Below are 15646 nucleotides of genomic sequence, written 5' to 3'. Positions count from 1 at the left end.
GTAATGAAGTGGATTTTTAAATGCATTAAGGTGAAGTACAGAGATGTGCAAGGCTTTGTGATAGTTGCATAATTATTCCAGGCTGTTTGAGCATAGCTCATATGAGATCGCTAATAAGCATCATTGCATCATTATGTATGCACTTAAAAAGACTTACCACCAAAATGACTGCCTAATTATTTCTAATTGGCAGGAGTCTGTGTAGTCATTGAGCTGTTTGTAGCCATTTTAAGGTTCATTTAACTATCCTTGGGGCCATGTGATAGATGGAAAAAAAGCTTCAACTACACCCTGGCCTTGGCTGGCGCCGTTAATCAATTTTGGTGGGCTTCAGTTTGAAATGCATTTGCTCATGCAGAGGTCAAAACCTGAAGTAGTCCAAGCAAAGTTTTGCTTTTTGAAGCCACTTGACTGTATTCATTAGCAATTAGTAAAATAATTGTGTCTGTCACTATATTTGGATTTCCATATGACTTGGTATTCTTTCATCACTGTCCCTTCTTATAGCATATTAGCTTCACTGGAAACCAAATATTCTTCCAACAGACCCTTTTAGCAACTTCAGTGTAGTGGCATATGTTCCGATATACTACCTTTCTTCATTCATTTGTTAGCTTAAACAGTGCAGTACATTTCAACACAATCATCTAATTTGCTCCCGATTGATTGCTGAGTGAAAGTTTCTACCCAAGGACAACATTTTAGGGCTTTTAAGGGTATCTCTGAGGAATTAGTCATTAAGCATTAAGAGAGGAAGCAAGTAGTAGTCAAATCGAATTCTGACGTTTACCAGAGTTTTGTAGTTAGGGGCATCTATTTCCAAGATGTTGACAGCTATGTATATTCAAGGACATCTTCTGGCAGAAGAAAGCTATGTAATAATCGCAGTTGTTTAAAAACTCACTCTTACATGAATGTTAGTGCACCGGTTCTGTCAATAATTACGTTAGAAATGTTGTGAATATCATTTGAAAATGACCTTTTTGAGATGTTATAATGAGTATGTAGTTATTTTATCTTACTCTGTCAGATTTAATGTGACATCCCAGTAGGTAAGCGTCTGTGAAAGTTTTCAGTGAGTGTGTTGTCCTGTTGAACGTAATCATAACCATCTGTGGGATGTTGTCAACGTACATAAGCCATTCATACAGCTTAAGAAAACACTGGTGAGCAAATTGTAGGCTAATAAAGCAAAGGTCAGCTTTGCCATTTTTGCTACAAAAAATGTGGTTCTAGTAATTTAATGTTAAAAGATAAGTTTAAAAAATAATTGTTCAGATTATGGTTAAAGTGTAAGATTGATTGAAAATAGTTATTCATTTAAAAAAGCAGAAAATGTCATTTATTCATGAAGTACTAGTTCAAACCACAAGGTGTTAAAGCAATTGAATTGTGGTAGCATAAACTAAAACACAAACTAATCCTTCAGGAAAGCTACAGAATTCTTTAAAAAAAATTTAAATTGTTTTAATTTTGAGACTTTTATAATGGTAATCTTTGAGAAGAGATCACTTTTGTAAACAAATTTTCAAAACAAAAAAAAATATAAAATAAAAATAGCCTTTCTTATTGATACTCATTAGGAATTATGTTGTATGAAGTCCCATCAAATATATGGAAATGCTGCTCCCTAATTATCAAAACTATTATTAGGAAATAGATTTTAGAGTGGAACAACAGTTTTAATCTGCCTTTGAACTTTCTGATTGGTTGTATTGGAAATTCTGGTGTTAGTCAAAATTGTAACTACTAATGATTTTATTTTCTTTGATGTAGTATAGCAGTGCAATGGGAATAACCTAAGTATAGCCATCATGTTAGTTATAAAACTGTTCACAGTGAGAACTTTAAACATACCTTTATGTAATTACCCAATTTCAACATCTGGCTTGTGTTGAATTTGGGGCTCTGAGTGGATCCCATCGCCAACCTGGTCCTATAAAGTCCATCCTCATACCCTGTGTCCTCCCTGAAGACAGAAGGTCCTTTCTGCTGTCCTTCTGGGATTTGCTTTGGCAGATCAGCTTGTATTCCACGGGGCTTTGTTGGAGTACTGCTGTCAGGGACCTTCAGCATGCTTTGAAATGATGAACACCTTTGGCCAGTACTTCCCATTCCGCCGGATTTTCCTCTGTTCTTAAAGCAGTTATCTTTTCTAGTGTAACTTGAATTTACTACCCTGTATTGACGTTGTACTATTTCTCCGCAGACTACCCAACATTGGGGCGCTGGTAAATAGCATTATGACATGTGAAATTCGTAGCAAATAGGGTCTAGATCACTTTTTTTCTGCATGTTGGAAGAAAATATAACTGACCTGTTTTCATTGACATATGTAGTTTATAAATTTGTATCTCATTTTTGACTCACAAAATGCAATTTTTGCTAGCTAGAAGACATTCATTTTGCGTGAACTCTTTAATGCACTGTATTTTAGCAGTTTTAGTAAAGATGCTTTATCCTATAACAAAAATACAGTGTACAATTAAAGATTGTACTGTTATGGCAGCTGAGGACTACAAACCAAGAAAATAGGTTGGGAAAGGATATTTAGTCAAGTTTTTGTAAATCTTTTTTAGCATATTTTAAAATGGAATGCACATTGCAAAAGAATTTAATAAACGACTTAGTTTCATTTTAGGTAGAGCTGTTCCCTTTCTGGTGAGATCTTCCAAAATGTATCTGGACGTGGCTTTCCTACTAAACTAGAGAAGAGAAAGATTTGTGTTTTTCAAGTAAATGGTTAAACAGAAGCAGTTAAATAAAAAATATAAAATTTCACACACTGAGCAAATTAGTCATGCCCCTTCCACAAGTTAACCAGATTAATGTAGGCAAATGCTGTGTCCTTCTTCAGCTGTGACTTCGGAAAGGGGCATTATGGGTTGTGTCAGTCTGTCCTGCGTTACTCATAGCTCATCTGCCTTTGCTTTGTCTTGGCTTGAGACCCCCTAAGCCCGAGCTGTCCGGTCAAGGATAGACTTGTTGCCAAGGCATCAATATCATTTTGGTTTCCTTAAGGTTTGAATTAGGGGATGTTAAATACCTCTTGGTTGGGTTGTTGGGTTTTTCCCCCTCTCAAAATGAGTTGAAAATGGCCAAATGGTATTGTTTCCCACTGCTGCTGCGTACACTCCGTCCTGTCCAAGTGTTGTGCTATATTCTCCAACTTCCAAATAAATGATAGAACAAATAATAATAGAACAAACAAGAAGTCATTAACGCTATTCTTGCCCTGAATCTTTTGCTTCATTTGTTTGTCTGTGAAAAGTTCAAATGTGTTTTTTGTTTGATTGGTTTGGTTTTTTTTTTCGAAAACTGTCTGTTCCTCAAAAATGTGAATATACTGAAAATTGACATGTTTTTTGTTTGTAACATTACTTTGTATTTTATTTTCCAATGGGGAGGCAGACAACAGCTGCTGGATAGGGGACTGGAAGAGCAAAGAGGAAATATGTCTGAGAATTGGGAAATGTAGGCGAATTTCAAGCAAGCCTTCAGTTTAAATTATTATCTGCTTTTTCTCCATTATTGATTTCAAGTCAGCTGGCTATTCTTCCTTAAGTCTCCGACATCAAAGATTTTAACTATTAAATCAGAATATAAGGGTCCTCTTTTTCATGATTCCAGTCTGCTGTTAAATTTATTTGTGAAAACCCTGTAAATCAAAATGAAGTCGAGAGTAGGGTCAACAGGAATACACAGAAGGGAATGAGTGTGCATCAGTGCTGTTATAGGGCTCAGCCACTCACTGAGGAGAAAAGCAGCGGCCTGTCCTGATGGGGTCCTTAGTTGTATCTGATTTACAGGGTAAAGACAAAATCTGCGCAGTTCCACGCCTTACACCGTTGGTGGTCCTATCTGCTAGACCCAGTGAGCAAACATTTGCTAAAAACAGAGTATATCAAGAGTTTTCCAGCTGCCGACTGCAAAAGTGCACTAGATGGTAACTCTAATCTTGAGTCCAAGTCAACAGAGCCACTTACTCACAGGGGTGACGATTAGGGGTTGGTGGGATGCGTTGTTACTCACCCCTGGCCTGAAAGGAGCATCAGAAGTCTGAATGTTGCGGATCAGGCAACAGGATAAAGTAAGCTCTCAAGCATTCTGATGAAAGCTTTCCTGAAGACTGTGGTAAAGTAGCTGAATTATGGAGTATTCCCATGCTTCAGCTAAATTAAAAAGATCGAATTATCTGAATAATACAATGAAGTCTTGACCTTATTTCAGAACGTATCTTACAGTAAGCTGATACAGTCACAAGATTGGTGCATCTTATGAAACTGAAGCTTGGTAACCAAAGTTATCAAGTTCCTAGTACGTTGCAACTGTGAAGTACAATAGATTGTTAGAGATGATATCATCTTATCTGAGGAATGGTAATATCTTGATTGCCTGTGGTTAGTCAATGTACCCTTATGTTACTTATAATAGGAAAGTGCCAGACAGGGATCAAGCTCTTAGCGTGCTGTCTGCAGTATCGATGAGTATTCAAAATAGAATTTCAGCCCCAAAGACTTGGTACTTCGATTAGTAGCAGGAAACAATAGGTGTGGGGAAAAAACAAAGTTGGAAAGCTGTGAAAAATACATAACAGTAAAACAACTGTCTGCCAGCACAATGAACCACAGGCAGCTAGCGGTGTCATGGTAGGCATGGGGACATCAGTGACTACTGAAGAGGCATTTGAAGGTGGCGGAGAGGTGGCAGGCAAGTTTTCCTTGCTTAGTACATTGTTAGCTTAATGTGTTACTACCTTTCAGTTCTGAAATCTCCTTATGTTCCACTTCCCTCCCCTCCAACTTCCCTATAATGGTGTTAATATTCTGGGAGTCGTGATGTAGCTGTTGGGGAGAGAGCTGTTGAAGCTTTTGAGGGACACGATAGATAGTCTTTTATTTTTGGAGTTGGCTTGTTAACTGCGTAATTTTGGTAATATTCTCAGTGATGGAAATAATAGTTTACATTTTAATTCTTGCCTTCAGGTTTCAAAATTGAGATGAGTGTAGTACATAACAGCTGCTGTTGCAGGCTTCTTGCAGATGCGGAAGGCCATGTAATGCTGCTCTGTAATTATTTCATGTTTTTGCTGTGGTTTTGTGAGGTTTTGTTATTTTATGTTTTAAACAAAAAGCAAAGCTTATAAGAGAATTCCATAGAAAAACGGAGAATCTTTTTTAAACAAAGGCACAGGCGTGTAGAAATTGCATTTTAATTGATTGTTATTACACATTTGAATTGGGACTAATATGAAGTAGTTTGGGTTTAGATCATCAGTTGATCAGAACAGTCATAATACATTTTAAGGTATAATAATCAAGTAGTTTTGTTGCTTTATGTATTTTTTAAAAACAATTCAGATTTTGTTGTTCCTCTTTTTGTTATGTTTTCTTTTACAATATTTTATGTAATGGTTGCAGGTTCGATGATGAAAATACTTTTTCTTTGGAATACAAAGTGAAATTTTCAGAGTTTCTTTCCCACCCTTTCCTTGGAGCTTTTAATTAGTCATTAGAGTTGGGGTTTGGGAAAGACACAGCAAGGTTATAGGTGCTAACTTCCATTAAAGTAGATTTTGTGTCCGATAAGCCTGTCAGCTATGTATTCTTCATCAGCCTCCAGCATTCTCATCTAGGAGAATATTAAAAAAAGACCATGCTTTCCTCTGTCTACTCTGTGTTTGTAAAATACAAAACATTAAAGTAAGATGCATCTGACTTGCATGTAAATTAGGAAATTATCTTTGCATTTATGGAATGTGTATTGAAAAATAGTAATAAAATATAGAAACTGTTTATGTTGTGTCTTCAAAAGATTTTAACAGTATGGTGTGATATGTTTTTGCTTTTTGTGTGTGTGCGTTTTAGGAGTTTCTAAAGCCCTTTTATGACTTAATTTTCGACACTTGATCCTATAGTAAAGTTATGACTATTTTCATTAAATATGTTAAGATTTTTTTTTTTAATTTGGGAAAACAAGATGGTATTCTAAAAGTCTTTCTGTATGCTTCATAAACCTAAAACATGTAGGTGGAATACCTCCAACTTTTTACATCACATAAAATTTAAACCTAAAAAGTCTGGTTGTCACTTAATTAAAGAAAAAAGGTTCCATTTTTCTTCATTGTGGGCACAGAGTAATGGTTTAATTTGTTACCAGTCAAGTACAAGTAGACACACAGCTTTTCATTTAAGTATTCTTTCTAAAGTGTCATTTGAGACCTCTGTTCGTCATGTGAATCGAATCTGTCCCCATAGTTCCAGTCTTTTAAATCAGATGTTTGTTTCTAAGGACAAGCATATGCTTTAATCTTGTCCTTAAGCAGTTTCTTGAGCCTTTTAAATGGTACTGCAAGTTGCTGCAGTGTTGAAGAATGAGAAATGTTGAGATGTGTTTTTCTGTTGGTTCAGTTTTGGATCTGTGCTGGTGCTTCTTAGTGGTTTGAGTGCTGCATGTTGACAACAATGGTGCTGTAATGCTCTGGGTTGGGGTTTTTTGTTTTGTTTTTGTTTTTTTTTTTTTTTTTGTTTTTTTTTCCCTCCAGTTTATAAGAACAGTCAGTGTTCCATGGTGTAAGTTGATTTCAAGCATCTGTTTAGGCAATTTCATTCAGCTGTCTAATATCTCTTTGTGGATGTAAATATACATAAATATTATAGCATCTTTATGCTCGAACCATGATTGGGGCCTCAATCTTAGATGTTTTACAATCACAAAAAATAAAACAGTGGTCTTCTCAAAGGGAGACAGGAGAGTAGCACTTACCTGTAACTAATTTGAACTTCTCAGAGGCACAAGGGAAGTGAAAAATTCAACCTTGAAATCTCTCATTTCTGTTCCTTAACTTTTTAACAGAATATCGGAGGTGTTGTCAAATTTACAACAAATAATTACCTGGATAGTGATTCCATCTGGAAAGTGAATTTGACCTTTTTTCATTGCTGTGGGATACATCCAGATCTTCCTGTCATAGCAGATGCCGAGTCACTAATGCCTGCATGATGTAGAAACAAATAATTTGGTGTACTTATTGAGAGTCCTGAAAGTAAGCTGGACCTATGTTTTTTAAAATAGATTCCAGCTGTATCAAGAATAGAATAACTGCATATGTATGTATAAATTAATTACAAAGCCTTATGAATTTACCTGCTAATAGAATATGTTACCTTATTTGGTCGTATAGAATTCAAGTTTTCCCATTTTTTTTTTTTTAAAGAATGTAAAAAAGATATCAAATGTCTTTGCTGCAGGATTAGACAACCTAAAGGAACAGAAGTTTCATACAGCCCATTTTTGCTGGTTGCTTTTTCTTCAACCTAAGCAGTGGCAGTTCTGGAATTTGGTTAGGAGAGGAAGGAATCCTTCTTGCTGGTATCTTTGCATGGCAAACTAACAACTGTTTTGCTTTTGCCTCACCTTGAGGTTGAGTAGCTTTTAAACTCTTGTATGAGCAGAAAACAAGTTGGATATTCTCAACTGATGCAAGCTTTTTTTTGTTGTTGTTAACAGATTACTGGAATAATAATTACTTCTCTTATCAACCTTAACTTTGGTTTTATATGGAAGTTTATGTATAGTATATGTGCAGCTGGGTATTGCATACATTTGTGTTGGTGTATGTGTTTTTATGCCCTTGAAGTCTAGAATTTCAAGACTGCTAGAGCTGCTTTGAATGAGAAACGATGGGGAATCAGAGGGCTGGCTTTTTTCTTAGTTTATTTAGCAGCCAGGATGGTGTACTAACTCCCATTTCTTTATTATCTTATTACCCAAAGGTTATTAGAATTAAATTCTAGCTTTTACTGTTCAGTCATGAGGTGGCTACATTAATGTAGGGTTAGAAAAAAGTCCTGTATTGAGACAGTCTCTAAGAAAAGAAAGATGTAAAAGAAATTAATTTCATGTAAAAATAGATGTGTTCTTAAACTGATGGTCCTAATTTGCGGTGAAATCTGAGCAAAGAGAGGCCGTTCAGAGTCTTCGTACAGATTAACAAGGGAAATTAATGATGCAACATGTTTCCCCCCAATGAAGATGAAGCCAAAGAGCCTCAGCTCCTTTGGATCAGTTATATCTAGGGCAATTAGTGACCTCTCTGTAAGCTAAAGGAATACAGTGGGGAAAGAATCCCCTCCTGCCATCACTGTGGAACAGTTCGCAATTCCAGTAGATCAGTGGGAGCTGTTCACACAGCTGCTCTCCCTTCCCAAATCCCAGCCAGCACACTTCATTACACTCCCTTTGGCCACAGCTGCTCCCACAATCCTGCCTCTGCTTAAAATGCCTGTTGAAAAATAGCATATATAGTTTTCTGTGCCGAATGCAAAAATAATGTGTATCCAATAGCACTGCAGTTACTTTATGTACTTCCATACGTATCTGTATGGTGCATCTGGCCTTCTCAAGCAGATCACACTTCTGCATGCAAGGAAATGCTCCTCAAGTGAGCCGTTTGATGAAGGAAGCAAGTTATAGTTACGTACAGGTTAGTGTAACTAGCTTTGTTAGGCATTTTGTAAAAGCACATGAATAAAACCAAATGGTTTATCTCCATGCTTGAATAGCAGCTGTTTAATTTATGATTTGTATTTCTGGTTTTCAGATAATATTTAGTAAAGTCTGTTTTCTGGTTTTAGTTTTCCATGAAGGCTTTTGTTGAAGTGCTCCTGCTGCTGGTAGGGTCGTAGTCAGGTTCTCTTCTATCATTCACTCCTTAGGCAAGGAGTTCTGCCCCAACTCCACGAGAAGCAAGTCTCTGAGTGAAGGGCTGCTGACACAGAAGCTCAATTTAAGTAAACTTTGTGTATTTCTGGAGTCAGTTCTTTTTCACCCAGTTGTTGATCTCCTGTAGGTTTTCCAACACCTTTGTGGTGATGTGGGCGTGCTGAACTGGAGATGCTGTCACTGTCGGCACTGGATCTAGACTCTTTCAGCTACTGTAAGCAGACTCTCTGTAGGACAGTCAAGGCGTTGTGGCAAAGAAGGCACTTTAATCATTATTTTTTGGAAGTGAGAAGAGGTAGACCAGAAGGTTGTAGTCTGGGGAACTAGATTTGTAACAAAACGACTGCTTGAGAATAAACAAGACTAAAAGTAGCGTCTTCCCTATCTGTTCTGTCTGGCTGCGTTTATGTACTGTTCCTGCCAAGTTTTCCGTAACTACTTTGTTTTTTTAATTACAGCTTACTGGAATTCTGAGTATTGTTTCCTCAAATGTTTGATTGTGTAAGTAATGTAATTTAGAGGTGGAGAATTGTTTGTTACTGAACTAAGTTGATGCCTGTATCTGCTGAATCCACTGTCTCGGTTCTGCAAACCATGTTCTTGATTGTCCCTGTTATTGTTCATATTTCATCTTGCATTTCTCTGGCACCGTGGATGATATTGTTACTATCTTTCATAGCCCTCTATTTTGTCACTTACCAACTGTCTAAACTGCTGGCTGGAAACAACTTCTTTTTGCTCTTAGCACCAGTCTCATTTCAGACTTAAAAGCTGACCCTCTGCTTCTGCCTCGTTTTAATTTTCACTCATCTTCTATTTAACAATAAGTAAACAAATGGTATTATCTACACATTATCTATATTTAACTTCCTCAAACGCATGCATTTTAAAGTTGCAAACTAATAGTGACCTGAAATGTTTTATAGAGGCAGTAGTATTTGCATTAAAAAAGTATAGTATTAGTAATTTCCGCACTCTGAACAACTGCAGTTGATGCTTGAAATTATTTTACCTTCCCCAAGAACTTGTACCATGATTTTTTTCTTTCTAGTGAAGTTGAGTTAAACAAGAAACTTTCTCTTAATATGGTTTGAAAGAGAACATGTCATTTTGCTGCAATTAGTTGTGTGTTTGCACTATGGCTTTATTACCAATTTGAATATCCAGGTTTGATGCAAGGCAGTTGTGTTTCATTGTTCTTTCCCAGACTTTTGATTTATTGCTAAAGTATTAGAGGCATGAATTCAGTTGGTTTTGTTTGTGGCTATTGAGCTAATAATAATCTAATCAGAATTGTGTCAGCTGAGACATACTTAGAAGAATGCAAGGGAAGAACTTGACAGCTCAGAAACTTCCATTTGAGGGGTGCTTGCTGTTTGCCCACAAAATAGCTTATTTTTTCAAAAACTTACCTTTGCTGAAAGAGCGCTTGTTTTCTTCTGTTTGAGTCGTCTTGGTTTTGTGCTCTAACTCCTCTTTCCATTTTAAAAAGTCGCAGTGACTTTTCGAATTGTAGTGTTTTGAAAAGATTAGATTGTACCTATAAGATATAGCTCAATGCTTTAGTGCAATATAATTGGGGAAATACTAAACGACACTGACCTCATTTCCTTTAGAACAATGAAAATTAATAGTTCCACGTTTTATTAGGCTGATATTCCAGATGTAGTGTACATTTAATTAAGTGTAGTTTCCTTTTGGTTATGGTATGTGTATCTGCTTTTTGTCGCAAATTCTTTCTAGTTTTACAGTTTTCCACATGTTTTCTTTCACCATTTATGATTTTTTCAAAGCAGAGCTATAAGGATTTAAATCACTTTAGCATGCAGCAAAACAGTTCCCATTCAAACAATAAACGCCATTTTAAAAAGCCTTTAGATCTTCTGTCACTTCATAAATATAAATGTATAAAAACATTATGCAGTTGTAGTGCCCACCTGCTAATTAAATGCAGATTTCCTCAAACTTGTTTTAAAATCTGCTTATTTGTTTCAACTCTGTCTCTGTTCAGAATACATATGGCCCTTGTGAAACTAATTATGCTTATGGAGCAGCTGTTAAATTTAGTGCAACTAATTTTATCCAATATTTTACATTTTAATTGATTACCTGTGAAGAAATTAGCAAATTAACACTTATTGTGCAGTAACTGAATGGGCTTTTATGGATACCTTCAATTTTTACAAGTGGACTAAGTGTTGATGGAATAAAGACGTTTCTTAGGATTTTAGATAGGAAAGTTATTGGTGAGCCTTGATTATCTGGTGTGAGAATTTAGGGATACTGAGTGATGCCAAGCATCTGTGTGTTCTGTAACTTAGACATGAAAAGCAGATTGGAAAGTAATAGCTTTTCACAGAATTTTGGTAACATATGGGCTTATCTGGATCTAAGAACTCTTTGAAGATCTTTGAACTTGACTAAATGACTTAACCTTTGGCATGGTGGGTGGGTGTTGTGTGTGTGTTGGTTTGGGGGGAAGGGGGTGTGCATGCTGGCAGTCTACTCTCCAGCTTGATTTTTTCTTTTCTCTCCAGTAGTTCTATAATTTGAACACTTTGGGACTTGCTTTAATATGAATAATCGGGATTGTTTTTATTTTTCAACAGTAATAAAATAGAAAATCATTATTTGCTGCTTGATCTGTGGACTTTTGTTCTTGTTTACTGATGAATTCTTGGCACAGATGACTTCTTGTAGCTCCATGTCAAAGCTGTATCTTTATCTCCTGTTCTGTACATACTGCAAGATATTTTAATAGTAATTCATAGTAACATACAGGTGAACTTGTTCATGCTACAAATGGAAATGTACCACAGCTGTATGATGTGTACATTAGTATGCTTTAATTTTCACTTTATGAAATTATCTCCCACTGTCAAGAGCCTATTGTGTATTTTGGATTTAATATAGGCCTTATGGAAGTTTGCATAAAGTGGTCTTGAAACAAATATTTTAGGATTTTGGGGTTATAGGCAAAGAAAAAAAGACAGGTATCTTATTAAAATGGTAACATAACTGTACAATGAAGTTCTGTGGCATTAAGTGCAGCTTTTCAGCATGTTTAAGCCTGGCACTGTCAAGGTGCTGATAACGGCCCTCTGGTTTCAGGTTAGTCCTTGCTCATTTGCCATTACTGAGAGGCTCTACCCTGTGAACCCAGCCTGTGCTGCTGGGGTCGACACTACTAAATACTGAATGTATTTTAGGCAATATGAAGCATCGCTTTTCCTGTTCGTCTTGATCTTAATTTTTTAATTACCTGCAGCCTTGGTGTACTTGAGAAGGGTCAGTAGCCTTACCTGAAGTTGTCAAAGCATGATCTAAATTTCTGAGGTTTCATTGTTCAGATTCTGCAGTTGCCACAGAAAAGCGGATGTTAGAGATTGAATGTCACCTCTTTCTTTAAAAGGAAGAGAGAAAGGGGGAAGAAACAGCATAGAAATTAAGTAGAGAAAGCTATTTGGATTGCAACGTCAAAGACTTGAAGCTTACAACATTCCAGACTTGATTTTAAATACTGTCTTAATTCTGTTCTGATGTCTGCAGGATGGTGTCTGTTCATACAGTCACTTACTGTTACCTGGTGGTTTCAGACAAGACCAAGCTAAATGGGGAATCGTGGCTTCCTCGTTGAATGGTCCTCTTGTCACCTGGTTCATTGAAGCTTGTGTTTGGTGTTGCAGAATTAGTCTTGAATTGTATTAACAGGTGGGTTTAATTAGGCTGGGATGTAAAAGAGATTGGAGCTTCCCTCAGAGCTGGAGGAAATTAGGCAGGTTTTAGATACTGAGGTCTTAGAACAGTTGTATGTAAGAGGGAAAATTTAAGTGGCAATTTGCTTTGGGAGTACTTGCCAATAAATAATCCCAGGAAGAGCAGTAACATCTGCCTGTATACAAACACAGCACTTCCTTTTGCAGACCTGGTAGGAAACTGTGCTTTTCCTTCTTTATATTTTTCAAATGTTTTTGTATGATTTCTTTGCTTTCTGAATACATATTTTTGGCCTCTCAGTATGTGGTGTTGCATACCTTTTGCTTCCTTCTTCCTATGAATCTAATCTCTTCAGCTTCATTTCAGTTTTCTTAACTTTATTGAATCAATAATCTCATTTTTGTTCTCATGTTTAAAATGCTTGACTTTTTTTCCCCCCTTAAGATTACATCTTATGCCTTTTTTAAAAGATAAGGTGAGTCTCTTTGCTTATTCTTTTGGTCAGTCCCTTCCTTAAGCTTTTCAGTTTGGGGAGAAAGAAGCCTTAGCTCACATTTTGGTTTTGGATGAATGCAGAGAAAACCTGTTTGTAGGCAGAAGCCGTTGCCTTTTTATTTTCCTAAGTATTTTGCAGTTCCCACTTGTCCCTGTGAGATTGCACTGCAGACTCCCTGTGTATTTCAGTGCTTGTCCGTTTTCGTGGCCTAAAGAGGTACGGTTTCATGCATTATAGAAGTGATGCAGCATTCACTCGGTATATCAGTATAATCGTGGCTTTTGCTTCAATCATAGCTAATCATCTTTTCCTCTGGCAATTCATAGAAACTGAGAGCTCTCTTAAGAGTGCACAGACTAGCAGAGATCAAGATGATTGTGGTCTTACCTGCTTAAGCTCAGCAGTTCTTATATGGCTTATTGCTGGCTTCCTGTTCATTCTGGTTCAGTTTTAGAAGTATTGCTGGCAAAAGTTATTTTATCATGTAAGGTGAAATTGTTCTAGAGAATTATACCACAAATTTTGTTGTTTTTGCCGTCTTATGTCTGTTATCTTAAAGTATTTAGTCTCTGTGCTTCCTTTGTTTCATCAAAATGTGGTAAAACAACATAATGCGTCTTAACTCATAATATATTAAGCTGTTACTTAGATAGTTAAGCAAATATATTTTAAAATTTTCATGCCTCTACTTGTGTGAGAAGTCCCTAAGATTTTTTTCAGACTAGCAGAAGACTTAAACAAGAGTTGAGATTCAGCTTAAATTTGTTAAAACTATGTATTGTGGTTGCCTACTGGTTTTTCTAGTAGTCCTCCATTACTGTGACTTTTGGTAGATTGTGAAGGAGAAAGATAAGCTTTTTCAAAAATATTCATTGCTGTACAGCATTGGAAACACGGTAGTTACCGCGGTTTAAAAATGATTAACAGAATCTAAGTTTCACTAGCATTCAGGAACTGAAGGGAGCGTTAATGTTACTGTTCTTTTTTCTTTGCCTCCGTTTTCCTTATTTACTGCACCCCGTTGATGACTGGGGTTAGTAGATCTTTCTGTATTTTTTGAGTTGTGTTGCTTTATCTGTGCTTTATAAATACTGTTTGTAATCAATATAAATAAATAAAACTAACTCTGCCTGCTAAGTTCATTATATTTGGGGGGGCTGTAGCTCTGCAGTATTAAGGGAAAGTAATGAAAAATTAAATATTTGCAAAGAATTTTGTACAATGATGGAAAAACTAGGCTTTGGAAGAGGTCAGGCTATGTCTCTGTGCAGATCCCTCGCAGGTCGTCAACATGGCTGGTGTTTACCTGGTGCTACAGCAAGAGGCTGTGTTAGGGCGTGCTTGTCTCTATCCCCCAGCACTCCTCTCTTGGCTGTTCTGCCCTGTACCGAGCAAATAAACCCCGTGTACACCTTAGCTAGTGGGGAGCATATGTATAGGAGAGGCTCTGCAAGTTGATTTAGGTGCAGCAGAATATACTAGATTCACTCTGCAACTTTTTTTTTCTGCACTGTTCCCTTTATAGATCCCCTAAAATAGGGCATTGCAGTCAGTTTGGTTTAGGCTGGGGTCTGCAGCCCCCAAAGGCAGCCAGACTTGACACCTGAACTGCCCCAAAGACCCTTCTACGTGAGCTAACTTGTTATCTGAGCTAACAAGTCTGACCAAACTGAAGTTGTCTCTGCGTGAAGCCAATTCTGGATTGCCTGCATCTGTGCTCTGGGCTGATCTACAGCCCAGATCAACTGCTCTGATAATTGAAGGATTGACTGAACTAATGTGTCCCGCAGAGATGGCTTCTGTGGAGCAGAACTTAACGTTTTTGTTAAGATCTTCACTGTAATATCCCGTTGATAGTCATCTGCCTGCCTCACCTGCATGGCTGGGACAGGGAACACAAGCTGTATCAGCTATTTTCTGTAATTGTAAAACCCAAAGGATAACCAGGGATTAGGGATCGCTCTAGGCTAATGAACTTTATGGGTGCAAACGATTGCAAATGAAAGAACAGTGACAGCTTCTGTAAGGAAAATGTTTATCAGTTTGTCAATGCTGTTATAAGTACATTATTACAAATTTGATGCAACAAGTCTACTTCTAATTTTTAAAAGCTGTTTTTCTCTATATAAGTTATACCTGCCATTTGTTCTACTTAGACGTGTGAACGAACAGAAATCTAGGATTTGAGCATCCAGCTAATCTGAACTGAATTTGCTGTTATTTGCACCTGTGAAAGGTAGATGTGAAATCAATTTCAAATTTGAGCTGAGAAAGTAAGCTCTCTGGCAATAAATATTTTAGATTCCTCAGTTATTTCTGTTTGAAGGACTACACCCTTAAGTAAGGGGAGTCCTTGCATCAAATGAAGGTGATTTGTGTTGCTACAGGGCTTTTTGTTGTTTGTTTTGTTTATTTTTTTTTTTAGTTTCTGACTTTGCATCTTACCTGCAGAGTTCTCAGAAATCATGGTTACCTTTGAACACTGAATGTCCGTAGGGCAGTGGTCTCTAAATCTGCGCCCACCTCATCATGATGCTTGTAAAACCGGTGTCTTTGTGCCAACCAAAAAATAGATCCGATATCCAGAATACTCTTTTAGGTCAAAACTTCCTCTGCCTGAGGACTATAGAATGGATGGATGCTTTTTAATTTGTGGTGACATAATAAAAATCCATTTTGAGACAGCAAATGTTCTATTGTTCATAATAC

The 15646-nt window shown here is 36.9% G+C and overlaps 1 protein-coding gene across 2 annotated transcripts in view; it reads left to right on the top strand.

Moving 5' to 3' along the window:
• RSRC1 (arginine and serine rich coiled-coil 1) overlaps positions 1-15646 on the top strand; it is a 176065-nt gene that overhangs the window by 21177 nt on the left and 139242 nt on the right. The window lies entirely within an intron of this gene.

This window comes from Nipponia nippon, unplaced genomic scaffold (assembly GCF_047370975.1).
Source record: "Nipponia nippon isolate SJK-2023a ecotype South Korea unplaced genomic scaffold, ASM4737097v1 scaffold_7, whole genome shotgun sequence".
NCBI lineage: Eukaryota > Metazoa > Chordata > Aves > Pelecaniformes > Threskiornithidae > Nipponia > Nipponia nippon.
This window is presented reverse-complemented; position numbering and strand designations above follow the sequence as displayed.